Source organism: Uranotaenia lowii, chromosome 3 (assembly GCF_029784155.1).
Source record: "Uranotaenia lowii strain MFRU-FL chromosome 3, ASM2978415v1, whole genome shotgun sequence".
Lineage (NCBI taxonomy): Eukaryota > Metazoa > Arthropoda > Insecta > Diptera > Culicidae > Uranotaenia > Uranotaenia lowii.
The window spans coordinates 318,491,137-318,515,540 of NC_073693.1; the positions used below are offsets into that span (position 1 = coordinate 318,491,137).

At 31.6% G+C, this 24,404-nt stretch overlaps 1 pseudogene; it reads left to right on the forward strand.

Annotated features, from left to right (window-relative positions):
* The first annotated feature begins 328 nt into the window (after positions 1-328).
* LOC129753773 (uncharacterized) lies at positions 329-18,837 on the forward strand (annotated as a pseudogene).
* Positions 18,838-24,404: the final 5,567 nt, after the last annotated feature.

Here is a 24,404-nt window from a genome sequence, read left to right on the forward strand (position 1 = left end):
CACACAACGAACTGGAATTCAGTTTCCCGGATTACGGAGATGATTCACAGACAAGCTTTAAATTACTAGGTCTGCCAAATTTAGCCCACAAATGGAGTGTGACATCTTTCACCCGCCCAATTGTATACGACCCAGGCGTATGCCCCTGTCACCCACTTTCAAACAATATTGACGCAACCAAAACGAGCAGCAGCGGTTGTCTTATGTGGAGTTTCAATTCCGTGACGCTAGTCAGTCAGTCAGTCAGTTATCAACAGCACCTACCTTGAGCAGTGTGAGTATTTTCTGCGACAGATCGTAGTCGAAGTTGGAGTATTTGGAGGTGCTCATGTCGTAGATGAACACCAGGCCGGCTTTCTGCGTTTCGGCGCTCTGCAGGGCGACGTCCAGCTGATAGACCACCCCCTGGAGGGTAGTTCTGTGTGTGACCGCCACCGGATAGTGCAGATTGGCTGTGAACAGTGCGATTGCGGCTCCGCTGGCATCTCGTCCGGGCTGAAAGAGAATGAAAGAAAAAAGAAACCTCTTAGCACATCGATTGAATTAGGTGTTGTGTTGTGTGTAAGTGAATGAATATAAAATATCTTCATAGTAGCTTGCCTAAATGAAACAAACAATAGTATGCAATTACCACCGTTAGGTATAAAATTGCGAGGGCGCCCAGCAGCGCCGGGGCACCCAATGGTGCTTTTCACCGTCGCGTCGTCCCCGAGTTTGTACGGGGGTGAAAGTTTATTAAACGATTTTACGATTCGTGATGGTAGCTTGGCTGATGATGACTGTATCAGTTGATTGTACCCGTATCGTCAATCCGCAAAAATGGTTTGTCCAAACGAAAATTGCAGCACGCTAGTGGGTAGAGTAGGTAATGGGTTGGGGCGCGTGAGATGATAATCTTTTTTTTGGCAGTGGATCCAATAAAGTAACTCATCACAGAAGCTGGAGGAGCATTAATGTCGGTAGCATGCGGAAGGCGGATATCCGGATATAAAAACGTTACAGAGTTTGTAGTCGTAATGCAAGAGATATGATGACAAATGGATGCTGTAATTCAATCTTGGCCAAGAGGCGGACACAGATGGTGATTCATCTGGTGGTATATGGAAATCTTAGGTAAGGTACCATGCGGATGCAAGAAGGTAATATCACCACACACCGTAGAATACAGGGTGACAATAAAGTCCCTGTACTTGTCAAAAATACTTCAACAACTTAAAACTTTTTTGTAATCAAAAACATTTAATCAACCAAACATCATTCTTTGGAATCTTGGCACTCTCGGCTATCATGTTGAATCAAAAAAAAAAATACAAGATAACTCAAAATAGATTCCATAGACCTCCATACATTTTCTCAGTAAGTAGAACATGGATTCGACGTTGCTCACTTCTAAAACTCTTCAAAGCGTTTTCATCACCAACGCCAAGATTTTCACAACTCAGTCACTCCACTACCATAAATTGCTCAAAAATGGTTGGCAGAAGAGTTCTTCAGCAAAAAAGGTATCCTCAAAGTTTTTCGGCTTTTTCATAAAATTTTGCTGTTTAATATTGTTGCCAAGGTTCCATTGAACGTTATTCGTTGCTCAGCTAAATCGATTTGATTAATTACCAAGTATGGTTACGGTTTCGAAGCATTTTTAAAAGTACGGGAACTTTATCGTCACTCTGTACATCCGAACCTTTAATTATTGATCTACTACCAAATATTTATGATTTTTCAAGGTAATATTCAATTCTTTATAATTTGATATAAATCCGCGACTGAGTCATCATAAAAGCTAAGGCAATAAAAACACAAAATCATTCAAAACCCATGCAATCGCTTTAAGAACGTCTTGGCGGGTTTCTCTTACAGTGCTTTGAAGGGATACCATACGTATCCCTTCAAAGCACTGAAGGGATACTGTACTCTTTTAAGAGTACATGTACTCTTTTTCGATCAAGAAATGGGCGTACTCTTCTTTTCGTGATTTTTTTCCAAATGTACTCTTTTTTTAAAGACATTTGATCAGAAAAACCAACTTATTTCCACTTTTTCTTCATTTTATGGAATTGTTTCACATCTTGTGCGAAAACTACGAAAGAAATACAGCTTACAACAAATTAGTTTAATATCTTGCATTTGATGTTGTTTAAACAGTGATCGCGATAAGCGCCTTTGAGTATGCAAACATAAATCAATTTACACAAATTTTAGGTATTTTGTGTACACGAATATTTTGAAAGAAAATTCATAATTGTCATGTAAGTCACATAACGCCCAAGACATTGGCAGTATTTGATTGATTTGAAATATCTCGGTGCCCCCTGAGTTAACACGAAATATGTACAGTAGAATCCCGCTTATCCGGGATCCAGTTATCCGAGCCACCTTATTTTATACAAATCCATGAAAAATATATTTTATCATCGCGATATATTGTTAAGCTAAGTAAGTAAATGTTAAGTTATTAAATTGACGTGTTTTGCAGGGTAAGGTCTAAACTTCCGATAAACTTCGATTTAATAAAAAATAAAATTCATGTTAAAACTAAGCAATGCGCCTGGATGTTATGCAATACTAGAGCAAAAGGATACCGCGAGAACTCAGAAAACTGGAGTTCGGATAAGCGGGTTTCTAGCGTTTAACGTTTCTCCTGAATTTTTGGATAAATTATCTTAGTGTACTCTTTTTGGTGATGCGGGATATGGTAACCCAGTTTAAATGTCTATAAGCACACACACATTCTTGAGGTTGGTTTTCATCTGGATCACCAAAAAAGTTATACTATTTGATAGATTTTTCAAAATTAAACTTATTTCACCTAAACACAACTCAAATCTAAATCTGTAGCTGAGCAAAAGCAAAAAAAACACATTTTGAGGTGGAAATTCCCACAAGCGCAATTCATGTTTTGTTATGATAACATCGAAATTAATGACTAAAAAACCAAAAACCGTTAATGATAATGATTGGGTAGTCTACCTGTTATCAGAAAAGTGTCAAATGTGGTTTAACTTTCAGTCAATTGGATTATTAAAGGTTTTTGAGACTTTTTGTTCCACTCGACTTACAAAAAATGTGAATCATATCTTCGTTTCATTCACATATTTGCTGCTAATGGACTGATCCAAAATTTTAATTATAGTAGTTTTCGATTTTATCACTGTTCGTTTTTTTCGCTACCAGGGCTGGAAGCGGTTTGACAATGAAAAAGTAGTGACTTTAGTGACCAAAATTTGAAAAAAAGTGGCCAAATAGTGACTTTGAGGATCGAAAAAAGTGACCAAATTGTGACTATGTAGAACGAAAAAAGCAACTTTGAAGTACAAAAAATGTGACCAAATCAGGCCCGTTCGAAGGACCCGTCAATGGGGAGGAGGGAGAGGTGGGGAGGGGGGTGGGGGTGCTTCGTAATTCAAATTTAGATAAAAATAATAACAATACCAAAAATGAAAAATTGAAAAGGAAAGGGTTTTCTTACACCGTTTGTCACTCATGTTCAACACACCAACTAAAAAAATGACTGATAAACAAAATTTTGGAAACATAATACAATGAATGTTTCAAATTTTCGATAAGTCAAGAAAGTACGAAATAAATCAGTTTCAAAAGAATTTCTTAGCAAATTTAGAATTAAAAAAATCAGAATTCCCAAATAAATGTCCAATCTTGTACTAAACTTACCATGAATAGATGTTAGGAAAATGATAATAATTGTTAATTTTTATTCATCTAAATTTTGTTTTGGTTTTAGTTTTGGTGATAAAGAGTTTATTACTAGTAAAATCAAACATTGATAGATAACTGATTATGGAAAAATGTCATTACAAGTATTTTTAACATCACAGCAGAAAGTATAAAAAAAACTTAATTCTATTTAAAGCTCATTAATTCATATAAAACTTTTATTTTTAAATAATATGTTTTTGATTTGAGTTTTTGTAAAAAAAAAGTGCAGAAACTTCTCTAAAGATTTTTAATTATTTTCAAAAGTCATTTCAATAACAAAAGCTGATAGAAATATTGCATTCATATTTAGATTCGGGGAACCCAAATTAGTTGAAATTACCGTTTCAATTCATAGCACCTAAGAAAAATGTAAATTTTGTGGCCTTGTGTATATTTTTAAAATCCTTTTTTTAAGTATTTAGAAGAACAAAAAACACGAAAAAAATTGAGTATGGAATTGTTTTTTTTTTAAGAATATTTCATTTCAACATAACATTTGTTATGACATAAAAGATTTTTTAAATAAAAAAATGGTTCGTTTCAATCTCAATCTTAGTTACACTTCGTAATAAAAACCCATTCTAAAGACGAGATAGGAGTATTGTATATCAAGTTTTGAGTTCCAATACAAAAGGTTGATTGAACTGAAAATTTAAATCTACAATCAAAGTTAGTTTCAATTTATGAACGTCAAACAATGTCGTAGATCGAAATGTCTCAAGCTAAGGGTGATTCATGCCGAAATTCCGCCGGAGGCGAAAAAAATTTCTGACTGACTGATCAAGTAATTTACAGTTACTACCGTCAATATTAACACGCGCAATTCAAATTAAGGCGCCCGCACAACAGCCCGTCGGACGTCGCGTCGCGTTGACATTTCATTTTGGGAATACGATTTTCCGTTTGAGCCACCACAATGCATTGCAATGGTGCGTCGCGTCAGTGACAGCATTGTACTAAAACGCTAAACTTGTTCTAAACAGCAGCGTTCTCCAGCGTCGACGTTTTTGTTTTGAAATAAATCAAAATTCCAGCGCGTCAGCAGGGTTTAGAATTTTTTTAATGCTTTTTTGTCAAAGTTTGACACAAATATACTCAAAAATTAAATTATCGTCGTTTTTCTGTGTTTTGTAATAATAGGCACCCCGAGTTTTGTCTAAAAAAATGCTGGAAAGGGGCCGTTCAGATACCACGTGGACAACTTAGGGGGGGGGGGGGGGGAGGGGGGTATGGAAATGTCCACGCATGTCCACGGAGAGGGGGGTAGGGGTTTGGGTAATGTCCACGTGGACATATTTACTTTTAATATATTTTCTAAAATGAATTTGCGGCTTTATCGGTGAGGGTTAAAGAGTTGAAATGAAAGACGGATAGAAGAACAGAAGAAAATTCTAAGGTGGTGAAAAGAGCGAAGAGCATTTGAAATAGAAAAGAATAGAGTCCGTTCGGCACATGTGCACACTCACATGGCGGTCGAACCATCCATAATTAACTGTATCGAAAAATGTAGTGCCTTCTCTATTGGGTACTACTTCTTCAATACAGTTAATTGATGCGGGACAAAGAATTTAGCATGTGGTCAAGCTTCTATTTCAAATGCTCTTCGCTCTTTTCACCACCTTAGAATTTTCTTCTGTTCTTCTATCCGTCTTTCATTTCAACTCTTTAACCCTCACCGATAAAGCCGCAAATTCATTTCATAAAACAAATTCACGGTGATTTCTCCTCTTAAAATATTTTCTAAAGGTGAATATATATTATCTAAGATGTTTCAATCAAATTCTTAAAATTGCACAGCTTTCCAGTTTAAGTTTAAACAAGTAGTAGCCACTTGAAAGCAAAAGTGATAAATATAATAATTAACCTTCCAAAGTCGTTCGGGTCAATATGACCCGAAGCGCACATTCAAATCATCATAACTCTTCTAGAAAAAATCGCAAAAATTTGATTTTAAAAACCTCCCTGGGGAATCACGAAAAACACAATCTGTAGTACCAGGCAACTTCCTGTGACCACCGGAAGTGCTCCCTCAAAAAAATCCGTAATTAGGCTGTTCGGGTCTATATGACCCGAGAGTTTGCGTAGGTTCCCCTGGCCTCAAATATTGACCGATTTCGATCAATTTTAATTCATTGTATAGATAATTTATTCTAGTTTCTCAATATCGAAAAAATTAGTCGAAATATTTTACGAGATCACCAGTAGCTGATTCCGAATGAAAAAAGTCCCGAAAAAGAGCTCTTTTTAGAATGCTTATAACTTGTGACAGGTTCCGAATAATGCGCTGATTTTATAATATTTGGAATTGTCAAGAATAAATCTATCCATGGATGTATAAGTTTTTGGTGGTCCAAAGGAAGTTTTGGCCGCTATCCCGGAACTTCCGGTAGAAAAAATTCTTACTTCAAAAAAGTCACCCGATTTCGGCTTTGCATTGCTGTATCTCGCTTACCAATGGAGCGATTCTCTGAATTCAAATTTTAGTTTTTTTTCGTTAACTTTATTAATATTTTCGTAGAACATAGTTGGTTCCTCCAAAATTTCAGTTGTTCAGTATATTGTAATGAAAATCACATCTTGTTTGTCATTTTTCAAACTCCCCCTCATGTCGGTGGGTTTACGGGATTTGTTAGCGTGATTTCTCTAAAATTTGAACTCAAATTGGTCACTTTTTATATACCTAAAGATTCATTAGAATCTCCTCTTTCGATGGACCTACTTTTTGTGTGGTGTTTTGAAAATTTGTAGCAACGTTTTTCGAATTTACTGAAAGCTGTCAGATTTCAACTAGTTTGGCCCACATTTTCAGCAGGTTGGTGTACAAATCTCGCACCCCTCACGTAGCCGCGGGAAAAACAAATCCTTTAGCTCTCTTTTTGTCGCTCACCAAATCTACCACCCAACCCAGCAGCAGGAGGAACTGCCGTCTTGTTGCGTGTTTTTTTTTCTTCGCGTTTTGATGGCTAGGGCAAATTTGTCCAACTCGCCAGCCGCGTGGTTTGTTGATTGATTGTGCTCATGCTGATACCTCTTTGCGTAGTAAATGTTTTGATTTTAAAATAGAGAATGATTAGTTCTCCAAATCGAATTAATTTTCTTGAATCTTTTTAGATATTTTATCATTAGAATTCTTCAGTGATACCTACATTTGTTTTGAATGTTATCATGGTTCTTTTCTTCTATTTCAAGCAGTGTCTACTGCAAGAGAAACAAAATCTATGATTTAAGTAACAAATATTCTGAAATTTTATTCAGAAACTTTAATCAGAAATAAGAATCTGAAATCTGAATCTGAAATCTGAAATTGAATCTGAATCTGGAATCTGGAATCTGGAATCTGGAATCTGAATCTGAAATCTGAAATCTGAATCTGAATCTGAAATCTGAATCTGAAATCTGAATCTGAAATCTAAATCTGAAATTTGAATCTGAAATCTGAATCTGAAATCTGAATCTGAAATCTGAATCTGAAATCTGAATCTGAAATCTGAATCTGAATCTAAAATCTGAATCTGAAATCTGAATCTGAAATCTGAATCTGAAATCTGAATCTGAAATCTGAATCTGAAATCTGAATCTGAAATCTGAATCTGAAATCTGAATCTGAAATCTGAATCTGAAATCTGAATCTGAAATCTGAATCTGAAATCTGAATCTGAAATCTGAATCTGAAATCTGAATCTGAAATCTGAATCTGAAATCTGAATCTGAAATCTGAATCTGAAATCTGAATCTGAAATCTGAATCTGAAATCTGAATCTGAAATCTGAATCTGAAATCTGAATCTGAAATCTGAATCTGAAATCTGAATCTGAAATCTGAATCTGAAATCTGAATCTGAAATCTGAATCTGAAATCTGAATCTGAAATCTGAATCTGAAATCTGAATCTGAAATCTGAATCTGAAATCTGAATCTGAAATCTGAATCTGAAATCTGAATCTGAAATCTGAATCTGAAATCTGAATCTGAAATCTGAATCTGAAATCTGAATCTGAAATCTGAATCTGAAATCTGAATCTGAAATCTGAATCTGAAATCTGAATCTGAAATCTGAATCTGAAATCTGAATCTGAAATCTGAATCTGAAATCTGAATCTGAAATCTGAATCTGAAATCTGAATCTGAAATCTGAATCTGAAATCTGAATCTGAAATCTGAATCTGAAATCTGAATCTGAAATCTGAATCTGAAATCTGAATCTGAAATCTGAATCTGAAATCTGAATCTGAAATCTGAATCTGAAATCTGAATATTAAAATCGTTGCCTACTCATGATGTTCATTTATGTGAAAAATGCCATCAAAATGATAATAATTATCACAGAATGTCAAAGTGTAATGCAGCTAGAATAGTTACAGATTGGGTAAAAAATTTGATAAGGAAAAAGTTTAAGATAAACCTATTAGAACTAGAAGATTTTTTGTCAGTAGATATTGATGATAATAATAAAAATGAAAAAGCAGCAATGTGGATGACGATTCGTTGTATTTCCCATTGCATAAAGCATTTCCCAAACGCGAATTTGTTCATGTTGAAAAAAGAAATTAGAGAAATGAGATGGGACAATAGAAAGCGATATGAAAAATGTTTTGGTCAAAAGCTTAATATCTGTTAGGGAATTACAGGAAAGGACAGGTTTAGGTCTTTATTGTAGCATAGCTCTGATGTAATTTAGATTAATTTTATTTCCTCAATAAAAAAAAAAAAAGAAAAAAAAAATAAAAAAATAAAAAATAAAAAAAAAAAATATGAAATCTGAAATCTGAAATCTGAAATCTGAAATCTGAAATGTGAAATCTGAAATCTGAAATCTGAAATCTGAAATCTGAAATCTGAAATCTGAAATCTGAAATCTGAAATCTGAAATCTGAAATCTGAAATCTGAAATCTGAAATCTGAAATCTGAAATCTGAAATCTGAAATCTGAAATCTGAAATCTGAAATCTGAAATCTGAAATCTGAAATCTGAAATCTGAAATCTGAAATCTGAAATCTGAAATCTGAAATCTGAAATCTGAAATCTGAAATCTAAAATCTGAAATCTGAAATCTGAAATCTGAAATCTGAAATCTGAAATCTGAAATCTGAAATCTGAAATCTGAAATCTGAAATCTGAAATCTGAATCTGAAATCTGAAATCTGAATCTGGAATCATGGACGTGAACTTTAGAAATGTTACCCATCCATTAAAATATTTATAATATAAAATATCAAAAAAGATTCAAGCAATGCCTACAACAATAAAGCATTCATTTCGTTATCAGCATCAGCACAATCAATCAACAAACCACGCGGCGAGACGGCAGTTCCTCATGCTGCTGGCTTGGGTGGTAGATTTGGTGAGCGACAAAAAGAGAGCTAAAGGATTTTTTTCTCCCGCGGCTACGTGAGGGGTGCGAGATTTGTACACCAACCTGCTGAAAATGTGGGCCAAACTGGTTGAAATCTGACAGCGTTCAGTAAATTCGAAAAACGTTGCTACAAATTTTCAAAACACCACACAAAAAGTAGGTCCATCGAAAGAGGAGATTCTAATGAATCTTTAGGTATATAAAAAGTGACCAATTTGAGTTCAAATTTTAGAGAAATCACGCTAACAAAATCCCGTAAACCCACCGACATGAGGGGGAGTTTGAAAAATGACAAAAAAGATGTGATTTTCATTACAATATACTGAACAACTGAAATTTTGGAGGAACCAACTATGTTCTACGAAAATATTAATAAAGTTAACGAAAAAAAACTAAAATTTGAATTCAGAGAATCGCTCCATTGGTAAGCGAGATACAGCAATGCAAAGCCGAAATCGGGTGACTTTTTTGAAGTTAGAATTTTTTCTACAGGAAGTTCCGGGATAGCGGCCAAAACTTCCTTTGGACCACCAAAAACTTATACATCCATGGATAGATTTATTCTTGACAATTCCAAATATTATAAAATCAGCGCATTATTCGGAACCTGTCACAAGTTATAAGCATTCTAAAAAGAGCTCTTTTTCGGGACTTTTTTCATTCGGAATCAGCTACTGGTGATCTCGTAAAATATTTCGACTAATTTTTTCGATATTGAGAAACTAGAATAAATTATCTATACAATGAATTAAAATTGATCGAAATCGGTCAACATTTGCGGCCAGGAGAACGTACGGAATTTACAGGTCAAATTTATCTAAAATAGATTTTACGGAAATTTTGCGAACGGCTTCGGAAGGTTAAGAAAATATTTTTTTAATAATTATTTTATTTCAGTAAATGCTTATTCGGGTTTTTTTTTTCAAATCAGCCATTTCAATGACAAGAAGGCAAAAAGTGGTATTTTCTAACTCTAATTTAATTTAGTAAAAAAAATTCAAATCTGTCCACGTGGACATCCGGGGAGAGGGGTAGGGGTTTGCCAAATGTCCACGCTTGTCCACGGAGGGGGAGGAGGGGGTCAAAAATCTCATTTTTCTGTCCACGTGGTATCTGAACGGCCCCAAAGCCTTTTGTCAGTGGACGCTGTATTGTGCTGCAAAAAATTCCCAGTGCGTCGCGTCAGCGTTTTAGTACTCAACGACAGCGTTGACAGCTGACGCGACGCGACGTCCGACGTGCTATGCGAGCGCATTTACTCTTTCATTGGTTTATTTTCGGTGAAAAAAGTGACTTTTGGTGATAAAAGTGATCATTTTTCGGAAAATAGTGACTTTAGTGACCAAATGATGAAAAAAGTGACTTTTTAGTGACTGACCCAAAAAAAGTGACCAAGTCACTAAAAAGTGACTCGCTACCAGCCCTGCCGCTACTCGCCAAATTCACGCTCGATTTTTATCACGGATGTTGTTTTTTTTTTTTTTTTTATTAAGGACCTTTTTGACATTCGGTCCCTGCACTCTAATTCTCCTTGACTCAGATTTGAAGGAAAACAATTCAAAATGCGCCAAAACTGGGAAAACTCAAATTTTGATTAGGACGGCACAACTCAGAAATGAATTGTAGGGGTTTTCGCGAATTCTGAGTTGTTTTCAATCAGGCATTTTTAAAGAGTGTCTGTACGGCCTGAGCCAAAACAACTCAAAGTTTTTAAAATTTTGAAACGTTTTCGGAAGGGATTATATTTTTTTGAAAAATAAATTAAAATTTCGAATGAAACAAAAAACATAAAAAAAATTATTTCTCGTCGCATTTATTTTTTCACCGAAGTTGGTGTGTGGCAATTAGCATATTCTGCTGTTGACGAGCAGCATATTGCCTTTATGCCCAGTCGAATTTTCCGATGGTCCAGTGTAGTCTGCTGCGCTCAGCACAATGTACACCCGGGCTATCTACTTGTGGTTGTCCAGGGCGATGCTGCAGGGACTCGGGTTTGGTGGGCAGCACATTCACGCTGGTGCTGGTGGGAGATTATTCCGAGCTAGACTCATCATGGAGGGCGTCTGATGTGGCCTTTTGTTTAGCCGGCACTTCCGCCTATTCCAGTGGCGAAAAGTAACCTCGCACCCGGTGAAAACAAACCTAGAGGGGATTAAAATAATTAAATATAAATAAATAAAAACAAGTTTTAAAATTTTACCCGTCGCCGTCCGACCAACAACTTTTGTTTTCAAACGCTCTGAGTTGTTTTCATCTATTTTGCTCGAATAAGTGTGCGTCTTTGCTAAGTCCCGGGATTTGGAACTCGCTAGATGAAAACAACTCAGAATTTTGAAGGTTTCTCACTCAGTTGTTTTTATCTTCATACACGGTGCGACTTCTGAACCAAAACAAATCAGTCTCTGAATAAATTGAAATTACCGCGTGGATGTTGTTTCGATTTCAACACTCTTTTTCATCAATATCAGAAATCGTTCAGAAACCATTTCAAATATCATAAAATTCATTCAATAACGTTGAGCTATTTTGTTCATGGTGTTTTGTGGTTTATGGTGTAGCATAGCATTAAATAATTTAAAACAGTCACTGATTTGTTTATATTATTCTGAATAGATCTTTGATCGTCACTCGGATTTTCAGGTTTAAATAAATAAGTATTTCAACGTCAAACTACGTGTTGAGTTGATGTTGTGTCCTGCGTGATTTGTGCTTGGTAAATCATTCTTGAAAGAAGATTGATTTTTTGATGTATGTATGTATGTAGATAATCCACCATGGGTGCACGGATTCACCGCAGTTTCGCCAACGTATGCGCTAAATTGCATTCTTTAGATTATAAGTTCGGCCAATCTTCGATGCAAATTACCACATACTCGACACCATGGCTTCGTGTGAACTGTCATGTAATGAATGTATTTCGTGTATGTGTGCGTCTTAATTGTAGAACGAGCAAACAGTTTCGCAACCGTATAAAATTCAAAACATTCTCAGTGTTATGAATCTACGACAGGTATTCCGCATACGTGTAGATACCTGCCCAGCTGGCAACTGGTTGGTCGTTCTGATAAATATATTTTAAAGGCATATAGTTGGTTAATAAAGCAATCTTACCTGAAAGAAGATTGGTTTTTTGATGAAGATTAAATCCTACTTGCCTTGGCTTGAATATGTGATAGTGACTCTAAAACACTTTTCAGAAGAATATAGCAAAGGGGAGATGATCGAAAAATATTATATGACGCTTTAAAAGGTAAAAACTTCTATTGAGAAAATAAGGCTTCAAAATTGTGAGTTATGCAGATTCACACATATTTTTTAAAAAGGTAAACTTTTCGTTAAGAAGTTGATATGAGATTAAACCATCGATTTCCATTTAGAAAAATCATAAGACTCAATGAAACACTTTAATGAGTTTAACACTATTAAATAGGTACTTATTTAATATACTTTGGCTTCAAAGAGAAATCGTGAGGAAGCTTTGGGGAAGATTATTATGAATAAACAACCATTCTTCGTGTAAGGTAAACTTCTATGAATACATATAATGATCAAAACTGATTGAAACAAACCTTATACACTACTTAGGACATCATAACTAATCATTTAAGACTAAAAAAATACTTGTTTTCGCATTTTTTTTAGTTTCGCCAAATTCACGGTCTCGTCATTTTCACGGTGAATTTTTTTTTGAGTGTGATAAAATCGAAAAAACAGGGTGGCCAGCGAGTTTCCATTTGAAAATTTCTGGATTATTCTCGGTTTTCTTGAACGAGATTTTATGATCTTCCCAGATTTAAAATATAGGTACTAATGAATATGGTAATCAGGGTAACTTTAACCAAAATAACACATTTTTTAAACGTTGAACGTAACAGTGTGAGAGGATTTGAAATTTTTAAATTGATCAAACTTAAATTCAAAGGTTTTTTAGATAACGATGATGTTTGTGGGATTTGTACAGAAAATAATTTAAGCAACGATTTTATATCAACTTTGCATTTGCAGACAGTTATTGAAAAACTTATCCGGTTAAACTATGTTTCTTTGTTTACTCTTGGGCTCGAACTCGCGGACATCGGCTTAGGAGGCAACTAACTTGCCAACACAGCTAAATCGCAAGTGTTTATTGCGTACTGAAATTGACTATTGAGCTCTGGTTTCTTAATTCTGAGTAAGGTTTTTAATTTTATAATTTTGAATATTTTTTCTAAAAACCTAAATTTTGAGTGCTTGATTCTGAACTTGGCATTTTTATCTAAATTCTGTATTTTTCAACATTTTTTATTCAATATAGAATGTGATAACCAGAAAAGCGCAGAATTTAAAATCACAAAAAAATTTGGTATCTTGTTCTACCTTTTGTGCATTTTATTAACCATCTAACATAGTGAACATTCATTTTCAATTGTTCTGTTTTCTCGCATATTTCCCCTCACGATTTCACGAATTCCCAACTCTCAAAGGTTAAAAATTGAACTTTATTTTGCAAAACTATTTTCTCAACCATATGAGAGGTAAGTTTATCGCACTTTTGCCGCTTGTCAGTAATTTGTTTTGTCATTTTTGGACAAATTTTTTGATATTTTTTGAAAAATTGATTTAATTTAAAAAAAAATGTGCATGTAATATTCAAGAGAAAATTTGAAGAATGGTTATGATGAAAATGTGTGCTAAATATTGTGATTTAAAAAAAAATCATAACTACAATTCATAACAGTCAAAAAGAAGTAAATTCTCAAAAAAGAATTCTCAAAATATTTTGGAACTGGAACAGCACTAAAATGTATGCGTTGAGCTCGCAAATCCCGATTTAAAAAAAATCCCGCCTTTTTCGAACATTTTCTCCAAGGAATTTAGATCCCGCTTTTGAAATAAATATACTTATGAAGATATGAATGAACTTTTGAATTGAATAGATTTATTTAAGGGAAAAATGATTCATAAAGAATTTTCCCGGTTTTGATTTGAAATTCCAAGTTTTTCCCCGATTTTCAAGCTCTTAATTTCAATGCTCGGTTTTCGCAGTTTTCCCGGTTCGCTGGCACCCTGAACTGCTGTATCACCTTAGGCACATTTGGTAAGGATATTCCTAAGATAAAAAATAGGAATAGGAGTGGAGTACAGAAGAGTAGAGTAGAGTAGAGTAGAGTAGAGTAGAGCAGAGTAGAGAAGAGTAGAGTAATGTAGAGTAGAGTAGAGTATAGAAGAGTAGGAAAGATTAGAGTAGAGTAGAGTAGAATAGAATAGAGTAGAGTAGAGTAGAGTAGAGTAGAGAAGAGTTTAGAAGTGTACATTAGAGTAGAAAAGAGTAGAGTAGATAAGAGTAGATTAGGGTAGTGTAAAGTAAAGTAGAGTAGAGTAGAGTAGAGTGAGTAGAGTAGAGTAGAGTAGAGAAGATCAGAGTAGAGAAGCGTACAGTAGAGTAAAATAAAGTACAGTAAAATAAAGTTGAGTATAGTAGAGTAGGGAAGAGTAGCGAAGAGTAGAAAAGAGTAGAGAAGAGTACATTACAGTAGAGTAGATTAGAGTAGAGTGGAGTAGAGTAGATAAGAAAAGAGTACACTAGAGTAGAGTAGAGTAATGTAGAGTAATGTAGAGTAGAGCAGAGTAGAGAAGAGTAGAATAGAATAGAGTAGAGTAGAGTACAATGAAGAAGAGTCAAATATAATAATGAAGAGTTAAGTATAAGAAAGATAAAAAAAGAGTACAGTAGAGTAGAGTATAGTAGAGTAGAGTAGAGTAGAGCAGAGTAGAGAAGACAAGAGTAGAGTGGAGTAGATTAGATAAGAAAAGAGTAGAGTAGAAAAGAATAGAGTAGAGTAGAGTAAAGTAGAATAGAGAAGAGTAGAGAAGATAAGGAAAGGGTAGAGTAGAGTAGAACAGAGTAGAATAGAGTAGAATAGAGAAGAGAACCGCTTATTTTTGTAATTTTTGTATTTTTTGTAATTTTAGTTATTTTTGAAATTTTTGCAATTTTTGCAATTTTCGTAATTTTGTAATATTTGTAATTTTTGTAGTTTTTGTAATTTTTGCAATTCTTGTAATTTTTGTCATTTTTGTATTTTCGTAATTTTTGTATTTTTTATAATTTTTGTAACTTTAAAATTTTTGTAACTTTTGTAATTTTTGTCATTTTTGTATTTTTTGTAATATTTGTAATATTTGTAATTTTTGTAATATTTGTAACTTTTGTAATTTTTGTTATTTTGTATTTTTTGTAATTTTTGCAATTTTTGCAATTTTCGAAATTTTGTAATATTTGTAACTTTTGTAATTTATGTAATTTTTGTATTTTTGTTATTTTTGTTATTTTTGTAATTTTTTAAATTTTTGTAACTTTTGTAATTTTTGTAATAATTGTCATTTTTGTAATATTTGTAATTTTTGTAAGTTTTGTTATTTTGTATTTTTTGTAATTTTTGCAATTTTTGCAATTTTTGCAGTTTTTGTAATTTTGTAATATTTGTATTTTTTTGTAATTTTTGTAATTTTTTGTAATTTTTGTAATTTTTGTTTTTTTTTGTAATATTTGTAATTTTTGTAATTTTTGTAATTTTTGTAATTTCTGTAATTTTTATATTTTTTGTAATTTTTGTAAGCGGTTAAATTTTACAATATTTTGGTTCAAAATAACCGTACACTCTGTAATGCGAATCCCAAACCGATAAACTTTTTACAGTTTGTTCGGCACATTTCCTGGATTTTGGTAGTTTTTTACCTAATATTTCCCGATAATATTAAGCATGTTTACAGGTAAGTAATTAGGTAAACAATTATCGAGTTTACTAATTACCGTTTACTGTGTAGAGCTGAAAAAGACTCCCATTTTTCACATAAAGGCTTGGTTTGATAGAATTTTTTTAAATGCATACTATAAAAAAAAGCTAAATTGAATGTAAAAATATAAAAAAAAGAATTTACCGTTGATTTCAAGAAACACTCTTACTTTATCATAAAATCTTTTTTTTTATTTGAGCACACTTTTTTCAGTCATGTATTGATCTATTATTTACACCACAGAATCAAAACCTTTGCTAAATCATGATATTTTACATGAATTCACCAGGAAAAACCAATTGGAATCTGGATGGAACCTTTTCATAAGTAGGCATCTCGAAGAATTAGACCTCTTAAATTCTGTTTTAACATAAATTTCTTGGCCATCAGAACACTTCTGCCGCATTGCGTTAAAACTGGTTGCACAGATTGCGATTCATGGAACTGCTCATTTTTAGTTATTTGCTGGGTGTCTACTAGACAGGCAACACTTTTTGCCTGCCGAAAACGGATGTACTGCATTAAGTTAAAGGGTCTGCATTAAATTATCCCCAATGACCATAGACTTTGTGCCATAGTTGAGATCGAGGGTTCAACTATGATGCTTGTTTTGAACATTGTGAGCATCCCAGAGTATCTTCTTATACTTCTTAACCATTTGAGCCATACAAATTTCAGAAAAAATCAACAGTTCATGAGTTTCCAAATCGACAATGAAGAATTTCCAAGGCGATTGTGCAAAATTATTTTCATCATGTCTTTTTGCATGGTAAATATCTCAAACACACGTAAATTGAAAAATCTGAAAAAATAGACAAGATAGTCCTTTTTATAACCAACACAACGCTGCTAAATTTTTGCATATCCGAGCTCTAGTAACGATCATAGCTTTATAACAATAAACTTTCGTTTGACAACCGACTCATATGGTGCACTGGGTAAGATAGCGACTGGCAAGCCGAGATAAGATGTTGCAGTGAGTTCGATTCACATTATATTTTTTTGGACACGAATTATCCAAAGTTTTTCTTGTTTCACTTGAATGTAGTGGTCATAGATAATTTTTCCTGGGAGCTCGAGTCTTTATGCCAGTTGTGCTTTTCCAATCATATCAACTTTGGTACAGTACACTTTAGGCATTGGATTTTTACAACCTTTTCTATGGGTGTAACTATAAGTTCTTCCAAAGATGTATCAAATTTTGAAATAAATTGGAGGGATTTTTTTCCAAGCTGCAGCCCAAAATGTGCTGAAAGTACTTATTTTGAGTACTTTGGTACTGAGAGATAATGCCAAACAATTTTTCAAATCATATTTGGTGGATTTTTTTTAGATTTTTAGATTTTTTACAAATTTTTACGTTTCAACCAAAAATACAAATTTAGGAAAACAGATAGATAGCAAATGGCCAAACAAAACAAATTAAAAGCGTGTTTTCTCAAAATGAGGTTTTCTGCACTTATACTCCTTTGACTCCAAATTTCCTCTATCGATATGGTTTTCCGTAAAAGTTGTTTCTCATATCAAAATTAAGCTTTTGTTAGTCGTCAAGTGAAAAAAAGGTTTTAGAAGGTACGTTGAATTTTCCCTTTTGGTTAACTACCTACGATAATTTAAGATAATTTAAGACCAGTACAAAGTATCTCAGCCACTTTTAGTGTCTAGCAAGCTACTAAAGTTAGCCTTATCAAATCATTTTTTTAAATCTATTATTGCTAACTCCAACGCTAATACTGTATCTAGAGAAACTAAATAAATTGGCATCACTCAGAAATGCTGTTAAACTCACAAGTCACAAATGAATTTTATAGCATTTATGATCAAGTGATGCCAAGGAAAAAAGTCACAAATGGCTTCTATTTCAGCTTCTATTTCATAAAACTCTCTTACGAGGAATTCACAACATGTTCAAGCTAGTTTTCCTTCCAAAGATAAAGATAAAAATTGATTTTCATATATGTTCACTTTGAGGCTATCAGATAATACGACATACGTCAAAACAAATGTAAGTGTTTACCATCAATTCCGGACAGTAAAAAACACAAACTTGAATCAGATAACATAATAAAAAAAACTCCATCACACCGTATACAGGATACAAAAGGCCCATCTCTTCGATCCGATCAATCATCAACGGGAAAATAAAAACGCTCGGAAGAGATAAACCCAATCAGCTCAAGATAATAACTGCACTGTTACAGGGTAGGTGGGTACAAGTTAAGAGACCTTCAGCAGAGCACCACGCTTAAGTAACAAACAATTACAATTCAAGCCGGACTACGCAAGGAGAAAGCTGCCAATTTATATGCACCTCTACCTGTTTGGCGCTCTTGTGCGTACAAGAGTCTACTTTAATAAGAGTATGCCTACATGGGCACATGGGTGGCTCATAAGGCAGATTATTCGAAGCCAATCATTTTCCGATTTCGAGAGGCGGATATAACAGACTTGTATTACCTGTGAAATGTGTTTGGGTGTATGGCGTTGATAAATCTGCCTGACTAGTGGATCGTTTATGAAACCTGAGTGCTGACGGACGTACAAAAATCAACCATTTCTAAAGTGTGTCTGATGACTCTAATTCATCCGCCACTTTCTGCGAACACTTCTTGAAAAGTGAGTTCAAAGACGAAATCTTTTGGTATTGCATATCAATGAAAGGGCATGATTACATTTTTTTTCGTGTTTCTTATATCATCAATAGTGGTTTACTTTATATACTTGGCAGATATTAATAAGAAAAAAGAAAACTCACCAGTATCGTGAATTTGCCAGTTTCCAGTTCTGTTCGCAGCGGCTCATTGAGTGGATCAAAGCCGTACAGTTCTTCCCGCTGTCGAATGATCTCGTGCTGTTCGTACAGGGCAACTGCTCGTGGAATGTCGAATTTGCGGGCCAGCAGGAACTTCGTTGCTATCGCCGGTGTCACTGTCTTCCGGTGGGGATCTTGGTTGGAACTGTTGATTAAATCTATAAACTGTTTTACCGCCTGAAATGAAGAGAAAAAAATTTTGATTACTAATTTTAATCTAAGAAAATGAAGCAAAAAACTACAATTGCTACAATTTGAACAAAAAACATGCAATAAATGCAAGAATTGTCGGCATCAAACCGAATCACAACAAAACACGTAAATTATCATTGATAATAATTGCTTACCCGTTCAAGTGCAATCATTGCAAAAAAAAACTCTTAAGTGGCGAGAGATAAAAAAACAGATCTCACTCTCCTCCACTTTCACCTGTGCAAAATAAAATCATATCAGCGTGGAAACAAATTGCTTGCCGTTTATTTCTTTTAACACACCTCTCTTCTGTCAATGACACTGCACGCATTACCATTTGCTTGCATTGATGCAGAAGACTGACTGACTGACTAGGAATGCTGCCAAGTAGATGATAATAAAAACGAATTGGGTGCCGATAGAGCGCATTCAAAACGGTTATGATCCCGGGAGTTTTTGTCTTTGCAAGGTCATTAGACTGGATCGTTTTTTTATTTCTTCGGTTCAAGCCGATTTTTACTTTTAGATCTTGCTAGTCCCCTACTTAGAAAAAGACGGTGATTGAATTGTGTTTATCATGAAATCGTTCTTACATTTATATTTGATTTTTAGATAAAAATATAAAGCTTTAATATTATGAGTACACTTGGGTAGCATCTCTTAATGTCGGTGATAATTCTGTGCAAGGTGTGCCAGGTCTGCTGGCTCTGAAAACCGCACAGTTGACGAAACCCTTGTCTAGCAGGCGTAAGAATTGAAACGTGAGGTATGAGAAGTGAAGATTTAAAGTGAGATGCACGACGAAAGACGTGAGACTTGAGACCTCACCCCTCACGTCTCAGGTCTCAGTGATCTTGTACTTGAGTTCAAAATCTTTTTAATTGCACTACATTCAATCATTCCGCGTTTAAGCTTCTTTGACAATAAAAAAACAGTTGTAAACAAGTTTCAACTACATTTTGTTTTTTTTTTCTTCAACAGTTATGATTGGATTTCGATTTCCTAAGTATTTATCACTTTTTGAGAGATTATTTGAGTGAATATTCTATTTTGCATGAAAATTAAAAAAATTGGGGTGTATTGGTCGTTTGATAATTATTTTAATACAAATAGGTAATTTCTATTGTAATTCCATGAAAAATGAGGTCACTTGAAGTAATACTTTTTACGTGCATTATGTTTGAATTTCGTTTATGTAGATTTTATTCTTTTTGCAACTTTGAATATTTTCATTTATGATATTCTGATATACAGTACCGTTCATAATTGTATAGAAATTGGAAGCACGCACACTTCCACTTCGACTTTGAACTTCCATAATATTTTACTCTGATAATATTTTTTGATCAAATTTTCTGTGTAAGATAGATCAACTATCACACTATTAGGTCACAAAATAAGAGCTTTCTAAATTTTATGTGACCCGAGATACAATAATTCTACGAAAATCGGACTTTTTGGACTTTCGCCATTCAAACTGCAATATCTCAGAACTACGCTACACATTTTATTGAAATTTTGCAGAGTTATTGATGAAGTATACATTTAGAATTTCTGATGTTTTGGAAAAGTTCTATATATGGGTTCAAAAGCTACGCGAGGTACAATATTTCAGGCATGAATCTAAAAATGCGATTTCTATATAGTTTTGGACGATTCAAAAGAACGATATCTTTTCCATCCACAAATCAGTCAAAAAATGTCTGACAAAAGCAATAAATAAAAGAAAAATTAAATAATATGATCCATTTTGTTTTGAAATCATATTTTCACAATTTTTTTTTGAGTTTTTGATTAAAATTGATTTACTGGTTGTTGAAAATAAAATATGATTTTCTTACGGGAATCCAAAATTCCGCATTTTTAGGTTCATGCCAGAAATATTGTACCTCGCGTAGCTTTTGATCCCATCGATAGAACTTTTCAAAAACTTCAGACATTCTAACTTTATATTTCAACAATCACTCTGCAAAGTTTCAATAAAATGTGTAGCGTAGTTTCTGAGATATTGCAGCTAGAATGGCGAAAGTCCAAAAAGTCTGATTTTCGTAGAATTACTGTAACTCAGACCACAAAAAAGCTCTTATTTTGTGATCCAATAACGTGATAGTTGATCTATCTTACACAGTTAATTTGATTCAAAAACATCATCAGAGTAAAAAGTTATGGAAGTTCAAAGTCGAAGTGGGAGTGCGCGTGCTTCCAATTTCTATACAATTATGCAAGGCACTGTACATACATATTTGTGATATTTATCGTTTCAGCATTGTATGCAATTTTGCCATTTGTTTCAGTTATTTTTTGTTCTTTCCATCATTTTATCATTCTTGCTTTACTGTGTAACTTTTTCTTGCTGATTTCTTTCGTTTCTGTCATTTATTGTAGAAATGTTTTTTTGCCATGTTTGTGTTTTTGATTATTAATGTCATTTTTATAATTTTTGAATATAAGTCAAAGCTAGTTTTATTGATTTATTAATTTTCCTTTCAAATATTTTTATTCTATTTAGTTTTTTCAAATTTTTTCTTGTTATGTATTTTAAAATAATTTTTAGTTTGGTTAATTTTTTCATTATTTTATTTTTCTGTTCTGTTATTTTTATGACTTTTTAATTGTTTTAAATTTTTTAATTCATTTAATTTATTTTTAAATTTTTAAAATTTTTAATTTTTAAATATTTTTTAATTTTTAATTTTGTCTTATTATTTAGTTTTCAAATTCTTTGATGTTAATTAACCTTTTTAGTTTTTTTAAATTTTTTCTTTAATTTTTAATTTTTTTATGTTTTTAATTTTTGAATTTTCTATTTTTAAAGTTTTCAAATTCTTTGATGTTTATTTATCTTTTCAATAATTAATTTTTTTAAAGTTTTTATTTTCCAAATATAATTTTTTGTTTATTTTTTTTCATGTTTTATTTTTTTTATTCTTTCTTTTTATTATTTTTTAAATGTTTCAAATTCTTTTTTTTAATTTCTTTTCATAATGTTTTTCATTTTTTTTAATTATTTTTTACTTTTTTTTTATATGTTTTTTTTTTATTTCTTTTATTGTTTAAAATTTTTTTTTCATTTTTTATATTTTTTGATCAATTTTTTATATATTTTTCCATTGTTTATGATTTTTTATATTTTTTTGCATTTTTTATATTTTTTCATTTTTTTTATCATTTTCCATTTTTTTTTCATTTTTTATATTTTTTTTTATCATTTTTTTTTTCATTTTTTATGGTTTTTGTAATACGTTTTTTTCATTTTATGTTTTTGTTTTCAATATTTTTTATACATTTTTTTATATTTTTAAATTTGTTATATATCCTATTAAATATTTTATGTTTTAATATTTTTTTTTGTTTTAATATTTTTTATTTTGTAACTATATTTTTTAATATTTCGATGAATTTTTTTCTGTTTTTTTTATTTTAATTTTTTTTAAACATATTTTTTGTTTTTTTTTTTATATTATTTATACAATTTTTTTAAATTTTTTTATATTTTATAAATATTTTTTATAGTTTTTTTTATTTTAATTTTTTTTGTATTTTTTATGCGTGTATCTTTGGTTGATTTATTTTTAATTTTTTTTCATATATTTCTAGTTTTTTATATTCTCTTTTATTGTTTATATTTTTTTAATATTATTTTTATTTTATTTATCATTTTTGTTTTAATATTTTTTTTTGTTATTAATTTTTTTTTTACTTGTTTTATATTTTTCCTTTTTTTTATTTTTTTTATTTTTTATTTTGTGTATTTTAGTTTTGTATTTATATTTTTTTTTATTTGTATATTTTTTTGTTTATTTTTTTTAATTTTTTTTGTTTTGTTTATTTTTTTTTATTTATTTTTTGTTTAGTTTTGTGTTTTTTATATTTAATTTAATTTTGTATTTTTTATTTTTTTTTATTTCTTTTTAAATTTTTAAATTTGAATTTTTTATATTTTTTTTAAATTTTGTATTATTTTTTTTTATTGATTTAAAACTTTTTTTCGTTTTTTTAAATATTTTATTCAATTTTTTTTAAATACATATACATATAATATTTTTTAATTTTTTTTATATATTTTTTTATATATTTTTTTAAATTTTTTTAATTTTTTTTAATTTTCCTGATTTTTGATTTGTTTAGATTTTTATTATTTTTTATATTTTTTAAATATATAATATTTTTTAATTTTTTTATAATTTTTTTAAATTTTTTAATTTTTTTTAATTTTTTTGATTTTTATTTGTTTAGATTTTTATTATTTTTTATATTTTCTAAATGATTTATAGTTTTGTGTATCTTTTAATTTTTTTAAAATGTTTTACATTTTTAAAATTTTTTGTTTTTCTTTTTTTTTACATATTTTTTATAATTTTTAATTTTTTGTATTTTATTCTAATATTTTATATTTTTTCAAAAATTTTTTTTTTTATTTTTTTATTTCTTTTTATAAATTTTTATAGTTTTTTTCATATGTTTTGGTTCTCTTTGTATTTTTTTTTCATTTTTGAAAGTATTTTTTCATGTCTTGAAATTTTTTGACCAATATTTTCAATTCGATTTTCGATTATTTCGGTATTTTTGTCATATTTGTTGTATTTCTTAGTTTATGTCACAGTTTTCCTGTTGTCATTTTAGTCATTTTTAATAGTTATGATTTGGTCTTTTTTGCTTGTTTTTTCTCGTTTCATAGTTGTATTTTTTTAATTCTTGTTTTTTTCAACTTTATCGTTTTTTATTGGTTTTTCTGTTGTTTTGGACATTTTTTGTAGTATTTATCCATTTAAGTTTTTTTAATAGTTTTTAGTAATTTTAATTGAATTGAGCAATTGAAAGATTCCCTTGATTCAGTAGCATTATTCAACCAAGGAGGCTCACAACACATATTAAAATAATTTTTATAATGTTTTAATTGTTTATTAATTTAATGTATTAAAATGCTTGGTAGTTTTTGTTCACTGGATCAATTTTCAGGCGCATCAGTTGTCATACAATTCTATAGTAAATTTGAAAACTGTTGTCTCAAGCATCTTAATTAAAAACGCGATCGTTTGGTGACGAATTCCTTTTTCTGAATATTTCTAAAAACCGTTTTTGAAATGAATTGAAGCTTCCAGTTTTTTGTGTGTTACCTTATCTCAATCAATTTATACTCAGCAATACCATAGGAAATGAATGCAATTTACACACAGCGGAGTTTTTTATGAAGAAACTTTACAGGTTTGTCAAGATTTGTGTTTTATTTGTATTAGATATTTGAAAAAAAATATAACAGACATATCTTTATTAATGAACTGTGAATTGAATTTGAATTCTTGATTACTTTATTAGTTCGTCAGCAATGGACCCCAAATTTAAACATTTATTTCTGCCTTCATTTTTTTCCGGTCTGTTGGAACGGTTTCGAACAAAACATTTAACGATTGTGGCAAGGTGGAGACATGAAGCAAGGCTGTTTATCGAGCGATTCACACTTTCCTTCAATTTATGCGGAAAATAGGAAAATATCGGCTTAGGCTGGATGCACACGCGATCACCATATATCTAGGTCGCTTAATTGAAGCGAGTAAA